Source organism: Myzus persicae, unplaced genomic scaffold (assembly GCF_001856785.1).
Source record: "Myzus persicae strain clone G006 unplaced genomic scaffold, MPER_G0061.0, whole genome shotgun sequence".
NCBI lineage: Eukaryota > Metazoa > Arthropoda > Insecta > Hemiptera > Aphididae > Myzus > Myzus persicae.
In genome coordinates, this window is record NW_019103974.1 from 43,667 (window position 1) to 59,327 (window position 15,661).

The following is a 15,661-nucleotide window of genomic DNA, read 5'->3' on the forward strand; positions in this document are numbered from 1 at the left end:
TCGACACATATTTTGTTACTTTATTTTAACCTTATAGTAAAATATATTTATGTAACCGTTTTTAACATTAAAATTCAGATTTTATTCCTTACAAACTATCTTATGAATAGTCTAACCTAACCTTTTAAAAATGTCTTTATTGAGATTTATATAACTGCAATTAAAAGTATTTATTTTATTTTAGTAGATTTATAGTTAAAACGGTTTTGTGTGTTGTACAATTCATTGTTAATGACTAATGAGTATGTAAACAGTGTAAACATCGGAGAACATATAACATTATTCAATTCCCAATGATTGGAGAAAGTTGTAAATGTAAAGTTCATATGATTTTGACAAAATATGGATCTTCTTTCTACATGAAACATCGGAAATCATACTTGCGTAATGGCTTTTGACATATAAATATAACATTATATAAACTAGTTGGACGTTGTTTTTATGTATTTATACTAAATTGTATTATAATATACTGTATTATTATGTTACTCGAATGCTTGGGATTATGATTTAAAACCTGTTTTAGAAGACGGTGCGTTTGTATGTTGATAGCATTAGCGAATGTGAATTAGTAAAAACTAATACTAGAATCTGAATAATTTCAAATTTATCACGTACCTATTAAATTAAATAAATACCTCTTTGTCTAAAAATATAGTCTACAATTATTTACCCAATTAAGACATTTACTTGTTCGTTGTTTTCTTTAAACATTAATAGCACTGTGTTCAATTCGTCACATAGAAAAGATATTATACATAATTTTTTTTATGTGGCCTGGTGTGTCGCGATGGTTGACCTCTGTCACAAAACGTGTTCTGAGGTCAAGCATCAGTCGGTGTCACTAGTTCCAAGATGGGTGACCATCTGGGTTTTAGTGACAAATCCTCGCCACATATACACGTGTTCTAACCGACCGTACCCTCCCCCACAGATAAAAACCTACTAAATGACTTTCAGGCTAATGATCATAAATGTTGTCTTAATAACTCAATAAAAAACTAAAAAACAATTTTCTTATAACAAATTCACATCGAATGTTTCGTTTCCATCTAAAACTGTGATTTTAATACCCTTTGTCATAATCTTGAAGAATATAATAAAAAAGAAAAATATGTCCATGAATTGAAATATTACCACGTTATAATAAATTGAATTATTTATTCAAATATTTAATTTAATTAGCGCTGATACATGTAGGTATTATGCCTATATATAATGTATATGTATTGTAGTTATATAGACAATAGAAAATACACACAGACACATATATAGTGTTGTATGTTTTTTCACAATTAATTGTTTTTCGGGTAATTAAAGAACTCGAAATTGTTGTAATATCGACTCATATTGCGTGGTCGGCTTACACATTTTAATATATTATTGTATAAAAAAAACCGTACAACAGTCACAATGCGCTATAATATATCTGCGTACATCATAATATTATAATAATATGTAGTCCGGTCAAGGTTTTTCGACACACATACACAAGATAGGTTGCGATCGAAAAGGGTTTCCCACATGATGAAGACACCATCCCCGTTCGGTCGTCCGATGACTTGCGTCCCGTCGCCGGCAGGCATGTGCCTTCACACGCGCGGCCGCCGCGTCGTCCTTCGGAACGCACAATCGCGAATTCGGTTTCCGTTTGACATAATAATATACATATAATCGCACGGAATTCTGTTGGGGCGGCAATTTGGATATTATTATTATGATTAATTAATACTATTAGACCCACCCCGTCAGATTTTCGTGCTATGACGCAAATGTATTGTTATAATGGGTATGTATATACTATTGCCTACCTACTAATTATGTAGCTTTGACATTGTCGTTATAACTGGACAAAGAAGTGCACACATTAGAGTGGGGGGGGAGGTGTATAGGGTTGTGTTTATAATAATACAATTGTTATCAAACTCGATTGAAATGCGTATTTTCACGAAGAATAACATCTCTGAGGTGGGTTGTGATTTGTGACCATTTGACATCCAACCCAGTCAGTGTGCGCCACTGATTTGAAGTTATTGTATTTGTATATATAATATATCTATATATAGCTTAACAGCAGGGATGGAAAAATTAGTTACCCGTGTACCCTTATTGACGGGAAGTGGTGCTTTTTAAAATTTACAAAACAATTAAATAATACTAAGACTTTTGCAAAAGTTACAACTTTTACAATTGATTATAATTATTGTAATATCATATGTCAATTACTACATATCGATGTAGTGGATCAAAAAGTTTGCAAGGTCGTATTCCCATTATACGTCTTTCCAATATACTCATGATTATTAAGTTTTCTTCCATTATTATCAATATAATATTATTTTCAATAGTATTATCAGCAATTAAACTTTTTAGTACTAGTAAGTTTTTTAATTTAAAGTGCATATTTCCTGATTTCACAATCCTCAGTACATTTTTTATTGTATTTTTGCCTGTGGTGCATATTTAATATATAATACAATTCTTAATAATATAAAATATATCGATAAAATTAAAATTACACTCGTTTTTAATATTGTTGGGTTTGGCATTATGTGTATTTAATATTTATACTTCAGACTTTCAAAGATTATAATATAACGTAATACTATTGTAATTATAATGTTCGTTATTAGTTAGAAACATTATGTTTTTTAAATATAGTTAAAACAAACTATTGCGGTTTCTGCTTTCAGTCAAAATGTTAGAAATGAATTAGAAATGTTGGACGTGAAGAGTTGAAACTTGTGTTAATATTTCATATGATTTATAATTTAAAATAAAATGATTACCTATAATCTTAAATGTTAAACAAATCCACAGACAAAAAGAGAATAAGTACTTACTTACTTAGGTCCTTTATTTTTAGTTATTTTTAATTTTGAATTGCATAATTTTGTTATTTTCAGTGCACAGTAGTAAAGTAAAGTTCTAGCCCTATAGTAATTATTTTAAAAACACTAATCCGAAAGACCGAGTTCCACGAAAACAAACGACATAGGTAATACTGCTTGCACTCGAGTGCATGGTGACGAGAGCGGCACAAGTCAAATCAAAATTAAAAAAGCACCCCGTACCAGGTGGGTAGATACTTAACCTAACCTAACCCGTTTACCCGTGTATTATATTATTTTAACGCGCACAGACGCCGCAATATTTTCCGTCGTAATTTTTCTATTTTTTTATTTTATTCTTTCTTCGCGAACGACCGCCTTGACCCGGTTTTTTTCTCCGCGCGAGAACGGCTGCATCAGTGTTGTACATCATTTAACGTACCTATAATATAGTATTATGCATTATATTTCTTCCCCCGAAGTTCGGCCGATTACAATAATATTAATATACGATCACGGAGTCCGGCTAACTCGCGCGAGCGTGTGTGGGTGGGCGGGAATGGGAGGGAAGAGGGGGCGCCGACGAGAGAAAGGAAGACGACACCCTCGACGTGTGTGCGTCTGGAAACATCATCATCGTAGTCGCTGTCGTCTACACCATCGTCCATTCACGTCCGTAATCGCGAGTTGGAAACACTACCGGTGCCCGAGCAGCGAATTAATATTCGTCGATATACCCGATTTTGCGCGAACGACAACACTACAGTAAACACGCGGCGGCTATATTAATTATATCATATTATTACACCTACGGCTAGTCGACGACGTGTCTTGTGCCGAATAAAATCGTCTCGACGGATTCAACACACGCCACAATACATACCGTGTTGCCTACCCAAGGCAATATATATATATATATATTACATACGCCCACACACTTATCGAACCGATCCGCCGTGTATATTTACTAAACCGGTAAGTGCCAATTCCATAGATTATATGATTATAATGTTTGATCTGTAAAGACTATATATGTGTGTATATTGTATAATATACTCGCATAATAATAGACGTATCATGTGATTCATATTATATTAATATTCACGTATTGCATATAGGTACCTACCTATTATTGTATTAGATATATATATGGACGATGTTGAACCACCGCACAATATAAATTTGCATGTATTATGTATAATGTATATTATACAGTGCATACGAAGTTATTTTGGGTTTTGAACTTTTATCAATTTTTTTCATACAATCAAATCGTTGTGTGAGCACACACTACAAAATATATAAGTACCTAGTACCTTATACCTATAGTTTAATAATATAATATATGCATTGCAATGTTAAATGACATAATATCATTAAAATGTTAATAATTGTTATGAATGTTTTTTAAAACAATAACATTATTTTATACCATATCTACACAATGTGTAAATTACAATATGGTCGGTCACTGTTCATATTTTACTAAAAAATGTATGTAACACTTTTTGTCAAAACATTTTTGATTTACGATTTGCTTTGTACCGTAAAAGTTCACCAATAATTTGTTGCAGTAAATATAACAAAAATCAAAAAATTATTATTCATAGATTGGACCATTTCGTTAAATTAAATTATATTAGTATAATGAGTTGTATATTATATATCATAATATCATTTTTATGTGTTTTTAAGTGATATGACGTGTTAGCCGTTTGGTAATTGTCATATATACGAAATATTTTTTTGGTTGCAAAAAATCGCTCAAATTACAGTAATTTTCAGTACGGTTATGTTATACCATTATGATCCGTATTTTAAATAAAAAAAAAAAAGTAATAATATGCTCTAAATAAGTTGGTATTCTATATTTCTTCGATTTTGTTTTGAAACGAATGCTCAGAATATTACGATGAACTAATTATTATTGTATTTGGCCACGATTTGTACTGTGAATCAACGCACGATTATGACCACGGAATAAGGGCATCGCAGAACCCTGTAGTTTGGAAGCATCATGACTGAAGCGATTCACGATAAATGTACTTTCAGTTTTTTTTCTTCAACCAGTATACAACAAAACAAAATCTATTCGATATCAAATAATATGATCTGTGGTACCTAAACATAGTGAAGTAGACGTGTTTAGTTGCTTGATATTTCGAAAACAATACCGGAGGGCTCTGTTTATAGTTGTCATTTCGTCTTTTTTTATATTTAATTTATTGTATAAAGTGTAAATGTATATGTTTTGTAATTTTGTTGCTGTATGTTCTATTTTTTTTCGTAATCATTTAGTACTTATTCTTAGTGTGCCAAAATCATATCGTTCATAAATCGTATATTACATAATTTTGTTTATATGAAAGATATAATATTATACTTTAGGTAGTTAAACACTAAAATTATTTTAAGATTTAGAAAGATGCAAAGCTGTGGATATGAATATTCGTACATTCGCAATAGTAGCGGGAGGCAGTGATAGATAGGAAAGAAGGGTTTGTTTATCGGTATGGTCTGGAAAGCCAGAACATCCCACTAAAAAAATCATTTATTCAAAAATGTCAAACAAATTATGAAATAATAGGTACCCATTCGTATTATAGGTATATTAAAAGTCCATTATTGAAAAATGCAATTTATTGTTTCTATAATTAGTATTATTATAAAATTTAAGAAAAAAAAACAAATACCTCTCATATGTATACTATTATACTATGGTCATTACATACGGCGCAGCACACATTATTTCATTTAATGCATTTAATATCTTAAGATAACTTTATAAAATTGTTTTTCTAAATATTACAATAAATAATCAAAATGTAATGTAGTTGAATTTACTAAGAGTAGACTCTTTGACATTGTACAATAAATAAATTATTTACCCGAGTTGGATTACTTCCAAACTTATTAAATTGCCCAAACAGGACTGAACGATGCATAAAGTGTTATTACGAGTGTTGGCATAGTTATTTATTAAATACTCTACACAAACACAATAGGCATAATACTGAGAATAAGACTACTTTTCACGCTCACCCAAATGAAATATGTATAGCAATTTATTTCTCTCTGATCCGGAGGCGTATTAAGTTTAAACAAAATAATTGCTTCTATAAGTTATATAATATTGTATACCTGCAGTTTAAGTAGGTACTGCTTTACCCATACTACTAATAACAATGGTCAATATATCAAAAACAAAATATTTTTATTGGTATACATTTTAAAAGAAACGACCATACGAAGAATAATATCGATCGCATAAATTAAAAATATTATTTCTGAACGTTTGTTTAACATTAATACTAAAAACAAATTTCACTTAACTTATAACGTCTCCATAACAAATGCAATATTTAAATCTGTTTATTTGTAACACAATTGTTTGAACTAGTTGTCTAAGAATTGCAATAAGACGTAATATTTGAATGCGATTAATCGACAAGATTATTTAGTCTAGGGACTTATTGAAGCATTAATACAATAGAATTATTATGAATAGGTATGATATGTTTTAATAAACTTTGATTGTTAAATTGTTAATTAGGGCATCAAAATATTACTTAATCTAAAATAGTTTTCCTATCACGGTACATGCATTATGTATCTATGATACTATAATATGTATTATATGATTTAAATTAATATATCTAAAAAAGAAAAAAGATAGATATCAATTTATTATTTCCTTAATATGTACTTAGTACTGTTACAATACAATTTCTGTTTACGGTACTCCCAATATTTTATACTTAATTTAATTTACCATGCTAAAAGCACACAAAAGAAGTTCAAGATTTCCCATTCAACATTGGATTTAAATTTATTTTAAAAATGTTGAAACTTAAAACTGTCTAATTAGTGGTCACGCAAGATGAAATTGTGACCAAAGGACCTAACCTAACAAAAGAAAGTTCACATTGTCGAAGGTAGTCGTAAAAAGTCATTACGAAAAACATTTATAAATTCAAACAATTTTAATATCATATTATGGATCAGCGTTAACGCAAATACACATAAAAACTGTTCTGAACATCTTATAAATATTAGGAACAAATAAAATGTAGAATTGTACGAATTTTAAAAGTCGAAGATATTAAGGCAATTCTCAATTTTTTCTTCAGATAGTATCTTCTCGGTTAATTATTGCTTTAAAAAATGTAATGAGTTTATTAGTAGGAATTTTAATATAATATGGTAAAAAAGTGTAATTTTTCAACCGATCCAAAATTGGTAGTTTTGATTACAAATTTTGATAGGTATTAATGTATTATTAAGTAATAAACAGTTATATTACCTAGGTATGTGTATCGACAAATTTCGAATAAAAGATTAATCTTTAGTTACATTTTTTGATTAATATACGTTCATCAGATTCAAATTTATAGTATTAGAATATTAGTATTTATCATAAAACCAAGTCTACAAGAAGTCGATAAAAATTAAATTAAACATTGACTTACCTTCTTATCTATGTTATGATTCAAATATTTATGGATATGGGGTTTAGGAGTAGCGTATAGCATTATTTTACAACTATCTAAAATGTATAGGATTAAACCTAACATCAGGTGCTCACTTTACGATCGTTTAAAGTTATTATAGTTCTACTGGCACGTGTTCGGAAATAGTAGTGAACCGGTTGTAATCGCACTAATAAAATGGCTTCAAGCGTTTCCACGGCGAGTACACTAGGAAACTAATGTGAATTTCATTTATCATTACTTCCAGTGCACTTGCGGCTTCCCCGGGGTTATACCTATATGTTATATGAAATATCCGTGACGTATACTTACGTGTTGATAAAGACCAGCTTGCTCATTAACCAGCTGTGGTGACCTATGCTCGATTTTAGTTAGCCAAACACATGCGCATATTACTAATCGATTGTTACACTGTAAACCTATCAAAAATTGTTTTTATTCGGTCCTGTTCACAGTTTGAATCCGTTCAAAAATACAAATTATATAACTATAATAATGGCAAGATTGTATTATATAATATACGTGTGTTACAATATACATCGAAGATTTTTGGGAATACATTTATTTATAGTATACTTTTTGCACATAAAAATATGATAAACTCAATAAAACATTATTTTACAATTTTCATATTATTATATTAATTATTAGTATAATAGTAATAATATAATGTTTCGAAAGTATATCAGCAATACAAAATTTTGAGCCCACCAAGTAATATTCAGCCTGTCGTTAAAAAGTAGGAAATTATTTGGGGGAAGGAAATAGGCTAAACCTAAAGAGTAACTGGCCACTGCGTGATTGTTGGACACTGTTTTGATTGAAAGGAAAGTATACAAAAATAGTTGTGTCATGTTTTGTGAATCAAAGTAGTTGACTATAGGAAATAATTCGTAACAACAAACAGTATAATATTATATTTATCCAAGTTGATTATGATGAGAATAAAAAAATATGGTAGTATCAAGCTGTGACATAACTTTATGGAATACATTTTTTAATAGTTCAAATTATGATAAAATCGTAAATATTAATTACGTTAGTAATAGATAGTATACATTAATTTGTTATTTATACAAGCAATATGTAGTCATACTAAGTATGAGTTATGGCTTATGACTAAGAAAAATATTATAAATATTAAAATATTATTTATTTTGGCTTAATACATTTTAATTTCTTAAAACATATTGATATAACCTAGTTGTTTATTTTAAATGTGATATTTGTTCATTGTTAGTGAACACTTTAGCTTACACATTGCAAATGTAAATTATTATTCAACTTAGAATTTATATGATTAACACTAACATTAATCAATAATCATAAAAATGTTTATGTTTATCATGTGACTTTTAAAGTTATAATTTAAAATAACTAATAATTTTAGATTTAATCATCAGCATAATAATGTATACCTATATACAATGTTTTGATTGCACACCTATTTTTATAAATTTATTTTTTATGTAATGAATTTCTCCCAGTTTATACATACGTTTTAGATATACATGTCCTGTAAAAAAAATGTTTAAAATTAGATTAGCTCTTTCGACTCAATGACATTATAGTATGTTAGGTATGTGTACAAAATATGTTCTGATCTTGCTTTTATTTTAGATAGGTATTAAAAAATTATATTATGACCTTAAAAATAAAAATACACTAATGTCTTTTTTTTATATATATAATATGATACTATATCTAGGTCCACGGTCCTTTATAATTATTGTCTAAGAATACATTTTTCCTATTAGACTCCTTCATTTTGTCGTGACAAATATAAATCCAAATTATGCTCGTTCAACAAATCAGTCTCGGAAGGATTTCGATTTGTAGTCCAACACGTCCCTAACATATAATTAGTGCAAGGATTTGCATTAGAATTTTTTTATACTTTGAACTTATTGTTTGTTGTTTTATTTAATTTAATTTGTGGGGTCGAACGGTCGGCCTCCAACTGTCATGGATGGAATGCTGAAGATTCTCTCACTCCGCTCTAATGACGTTTCACAACTTCTTTCTTATCGCGATAATGTTTGCTTTTGTTAAGGAAAAAAAACTGTGACACCGAATCCCCGAGAACTGGCTCTTTATTTCATAACACAGCAAAATCCACGGCTTACATTTTGATATTTAAATTATAAAAACAAGATTATTACATGACTAATGTAGTACAATCGGAGAAACAAAGTAAAATTATCTGTTAAAAGTTTCTCACGTTATTTTTATTCTCACCTATAAGATATACTTACTACCGAAGAAAGGCTGGATTGCGTGATCTAAACTTAACAAGGTATATTACATTAAATACAATTATAATATGGATAAAATAGTACATAATATTTAGGTACTAACATTTAAAGAATAATTAAATCATTGAGTTTATTATCTAAGTATTGTTTACGTAGACCACTATAAAGTATAAACACGTATTTTGAAAAATTATTGCATACAGAATAATATTTAAAACATAAACAATGTTTTGACTGATTCACCAGCTATAATATATAGACATTATTTATTTGAACTGTTTAATATTTAAGTAACGATTCCGTACTCAACCATTATATAGACAAATAAACAACCAGTATTTGTAGCTAACAATTTTCGGTTAAAATATTAGACTTTTATTTTTATACACCATTAAAATTTGTATGTATAATTTCAAACAAACTCGTAGTGAATGTTCAAGTATTTTTAAAGCCTTGGAAATGTATTTAATCAATTTTTAGATTATTAATGTCCAAAAAGCATCAATACAAAATAATGTGTTTTATGACAATCCTTCAATTAATAGAATGACCTTCACTATCAACGATTGAAAAGAAATTGCTTGTTAATATTTGCTTTTATTATAAAATATATAGTACCTATCTATATGGCTATTTATCATGAATATTTTAGGACAATTACGTACCTATAAATAATATTCAAAATTATTACTTTAAGCGATCTATATTAATTTTAAATTAAAAAAATCATGGGTCCATTATTATGTAATTGCCTTATATTTTAGATAAACATTTTTCTTACGTTAACTACTTATAGTTCCTCTTTATTATGTACCTATTATATTATAGACATATGCGAAAAAAACATTACATTTTCTATTTGGTTTTAATTAAAAAATACATTTTAATTATTTATGGACCTACCTCATAAACTAAGTTCTTTTTTTGGTATTTATTAAAAACCTGTAGTTAGATGAACATATTATGTTAGGTAATTACTAATTATACGGTTGAACCGTTATAGCTAGTTGATGAGTTGATCCGTTTTTGAATTATTTACGTACCCACTTAATGGATTTAGCAAATTAACTACATGAATTCATTAAGCGCATACGACCATAACTCACTTGAAACAGCGGTCTATTATAATTTATTTCAATAAAACAGTACCTAATCATATCTGTAACATATAGGTACATGTAGCCGCCTATCGTCGGGTCACGCTTCATCGTAATTTTTCAAATCGCTAAAACTCTGAACAGCTACCACTTCTACTAACCGTGCGTTTAGGTCACCACGTCTCTGAATTGAATGTTATTACTATATATATTATTACAATATTATAATAATAATGCGTATGACGGATTAAGTAACACACGAGCCAATCGTGATTAAAATTCGTCGTTCATGACCCATTTGATCCATTAAATAATAAAACATTCAAGTTGCCCAAGTGCGCGTATACCCACTAAGGCACTAACAAAAAGAATTGCTCGTGTTCTGTACTCGTATACCGCGCGTGTGATAAGACTTATAACATAAGGTATAATAGTTTTCATCGGTTTCCACTTTTCGGAAAATTCGCGAGCAGACGATGATACTGGGATACCGGGAATACTGAAATCAGGGATTTCAAATATTATTGAGTGATGAATATGTTTGATCATTGGTGGACTATTTATAAACTAACCTGTGCATGTATAGATGTATATCTATTACTTAGAACTATTATGTTGTACCATATATCTATGAGCTGTGGTTAAAGTTTTGAACTTGAATTTTTTTATTTTCAATATCGAACATCCTTCTATTCTAATGTACGTTTACAATTATTTAAATTATGATTACGCAATCACACTTAGTATTTTAAATTTTAATAACAATGACCTTTATGCAATCGAATGTAACGAGTAAATACATGGATGTAAATTTAACATGGTAGGTAGAAAAAATTTCGGGTACATTAAATGAGCAAAATCAAACGTGTGTGTATGTTTTATACATGATTTAAGAACTTGGGAATCATTAACGAGTGGGTGTAATATATAAATATTAAATGCAACTAGTTATAGGTCTTCTTTTAAACGTGTATTATAATATGGATTTAAAAATATCGTCATATCATACAATAAGGGTAGGGTATGATGCCGTATGAATTATGAATAAATGATCGATTTTGTGTTTAAATGGTGAATAATAAATTCTAATATCCGGGTACTAACTATGGCTTCTATAATATGTATTTTTGTTTTATTTTTAAGAAAAATCAGATGAAGACGTTTATATTTTTAACATTTTCTAAGTATTTTTCATAAAGTCATAATCCAAATTATCTTGTCTTTAAATTTTTATCTGTACATCTTTTTGTTTAGAAATTTCACTACCGCATGTTATACATTTAAATTTACTTGATTAAATAAAAAAATACAGTTATATTAACATTTGTGGTTCGAATAAACACCCACAACGAGACTATTAATTAACTGTTAATACAACGACAATAACAAAAAAATATTACATAAACGCGTTAGTTCGAGTAAAGCGCGTGTTGTTTTTTTATGGCTAAGAGCTTTCGACGTTTATTCTGTAGAGTCATGTTTAGAATCTTATGGTAGTTATACTAAAATCCACCAATTTCTCTAATCCGGTTATAAATCTTAGGGACTCTTAAAGTCTTAACTGATTTTATCAAAAATAAATTATTTACTACCGGCCGATAAAATACACGACTGCAGTGAAACCATAATGAAACTACTGCAGTAGGTAATAGGTAGGTATATGGCCGTTGCGTCACGCCAAACTGGAAACGCAATAAAAAACAATATTTTTTAGATAACCCATCATAAGGGATACGCGAGTTATACGGACATTGATTACCTATACTATTATTATCATTATAGGATATAATATATTTAAGTATACCTATAACCTATACCTGGCTACGCTACCTACTTAGTACTGCCAGTGAGCCGATTATGAACAATATTGTGTTTGCTTGTTGCATAACTATCGAGGTATAATCATGTCGGAAGCACGAAAAAATGTCATGGGTAAGAAACTATAAGAACTAATGAAACAAAAACCTGTTATTTTCTGCACGTCTTTTTCCCAGATCAACGTGACGACGCGTTTCCCGGTTTTAAAAAAATATTTTTACTCTTCATCATCACTCGTACATATTATAATGTGCAACATGTAAGACTTATTCAATAATTTCACGTTATAATCTCAATAAATTTGAAAAGTGTAAATACTGGCCGAAAGTGTTCCAAATAATATGTGAATTATATCAATAATTATTGTGACCAACAGGTCGACGCTTAATGTTATCAGTTTGAGCATTATACTAATATTAATAAAATAATAAATATACTTAGGTACACACTATATCGAAGTTACCGTCTTGTAACGGTAATAATATCGGGCAAACGTAAATTGCGCCCGACGAAGGGAAAAAATTGTAAATTGCTCCCGGTATTTTTTAGGTATAAATTTCTATGTGGTAAATTGAGCCCAATAGAAATATTATCTTTATTCACTAACCTTGATTAAAGTCATATCTTGAACGGTTGATATTGTACGGAGTATTTTTGCTGGTCTTTCAAAGATATCTTCAGTTGCTCTCCGCTTCGCACTAGCGGACACAACTTATCGTTGTAATTTTTGAAAATCAATTTAATGACTATGATTTACATTTTTTTCTGTTATATTTTTATTTTATATCATCGTTATTCAAAAATGCTTTACAGGTTTTCACTGAACACCACCGATTTGTTTCACACGAAGACAATTCACGTTTTAATTTTGAAAATGTATTATTTTCGTATATTATAAATTCATTTTCTTTTTGGTTAAATGCAGTTTGTATGTCCATGCTGTCGAGTGGTGCGAAGAAACATACTAAAGTATTAGTAGGTAGTTGTAACCCGTAATATACGTGGTCATTTCGATATGGCCGATATCATAACGATTAACGGTTACGTTTAGTTTTTACACCAATAAATTTACAAAAGTGTCTAAAACGGATGAATTCAAGGTCACTTAGATTAGATACTATGTGCACATTTTATTACACAAAAATCTATACCTGAAAAATATCGGGCACAATTTACTTTACTATTTAGTATTTTCACTACCCGCTCACTATGGGCGCAACTTACAAATTACAATCGCCCAAAATATCTATACATGGACAAACTTTTACTTGTTGATTGTTCCGAAATACACTTCGTATAATATACTCTAAATAGTGGTATGATAGTTGAGGCAGTTATATTGTGCTTGCATGTCGTGTGTATTGAAGGGTAGAAATGAGTGAAAAATTAAGTAAGTGTTTACCTAGAATAAATAATTCATACGTATTTCCATTGACCATTTTAGTTACTTTTTTAAAAAACAATTTTAGTTCTGTAATTTAAATACTAAACATGTTTATTTTAAACAATATTTTTATAACTATAAAGGTTTTAAATTCAATAGGTATCCAATAATAATACACTTAACATTACATAAATACAATTTTAGATTCTGATCAGAGCGATGTATGGATTTAAAATAAAGTATGTTCTTCTTTATTTTAAATTTTTTTAAATTTTGTGTCCGTCATCACCTTTCGGAGCAGTAAAAATTCATAGATTTTTAACTTCGATGTATTTTGTAGGTAATAGAAAAGTGAATCTAGTTAGTATTTTGTGTAGGCAAAAGTAAAAAAAATGTTAAGTACTTTTCTTAATAACTCCAAAAAACAAAAAAAATAAACAATTAGAAATAATCAACGGATATTTTAAGCAAAATCAGTTTTTACTTTTTGGAAAATTGCTTTTCTTATTTTTTTATAAATCAAAAAAAAAATAACCACAGATACTTGAAGTATTCACCAAATATTTATTTTAGCATTTTCTATACATGCTATAATTTTCAAAACAGTTCGAATCTTTTTGAGTTTTTTTTTATTTGATAAACGTTTTGTTGTTTTTTTAAATTTTTGTTGTGTTATCGGTCGGTTTATTTTATCAGTATGATCAGTAGATACCAAAGCGATTAACTACATTAAGCGGCGACCACTTTATTTTTAAACATACATCTTAATATGTATTTCAATATTGTAACATCTTAAACTATTATAGAATAAACATTCAATCCCCTGTCATCATCACGTGGAATGACTATAATATATCATATTATTATGATTAGAGTCTAATCATTAGACCACACTAAATGTAATACACAATATTACGTCGTTAATCATTTTTATTTATCAGTACAGCACGGAGCACAAAGCCAGTTTATACTTTACACTTTATATGAATTAGTCCATTACACACGCTATTATTGCAAAATATTTTTGACAATATTCCATCATTGTTATAGATATTAGCACTATGGTCGAATGTGAACGGAATCCTGTACTTATGAGTTATTAAGGTAACCCACCCTTATAATTTATTATGTAACCGCTAACTGTCACAGAATAGATAATGGATATGAATATATGATATTAAATATATGAATATATGATATTATATTTATGAATATATGATATTATATATATAAATATATATATATATAACAGGTTGTAAAATAATAATCTATATACCATATTTTCTTCTGGGTTTTTATTTTTTAGCCATTTTTATTTACTGACGAAAGTCTATTTTTATCAACCTATTTTGTCTTTACAGTAAAAATCTCCAAGAAGAAAACCCTAATTAGAAAAATGAATCAACGTTTAAACTATTTGAATTTTTGAATAATAATTAATAACTTTAATAATAAAATAAAATATTTTATTTTTATAAAACGGTAGGTTTAATTGCCTTTATATATTACTATACTGTCCAAACTATTATTTTTATAAATTGAAAATATTTAATTATATTTAACGTGCCTGTTGCCAAGTCTTGTAATTAATTAATTTTTACACCGTGCAGGTTTATTTTTACTGGGGATGTTTTTTTTTTCGTACAATTATAATCTACTTTTATAAATATTTTTATATGCATAATTAATTTAACTACTAATTTTAGACTTTTTGCCCCATAATTAATATTGCTTAAACTCTAGACATACATTAGACACGCCCAATTCCAATTATTTGTATTAAAAT

The 15,661-nt window shown here is 28.7% G+C and overlaps 1 protein-coding gene across 3 annotated transcripts in view; it reads left to right on the plus strand.

Moving 5' to 3' along the window:
• Positions 1-3,478: 3,478 nt before the first annotated feature.
• The window catches only part of LOC111037071 (mucin-16), a 53,114-nt gene continuing 40,931 nt past the window's right edge, over positions 3,479-15,661 (plus strand). For all 3 annotated transcript variants that reach the window (XM_022319431.1, XM_022319433.1, XM_022319434.1), the window contains exon 1: positions 3,479-3,806. The gene's annotated coding sequence lies outside the window, so the exon portion shown is untranslated. The remainder of the gene's footprint in view (positions 3,807-15,661) is intronic.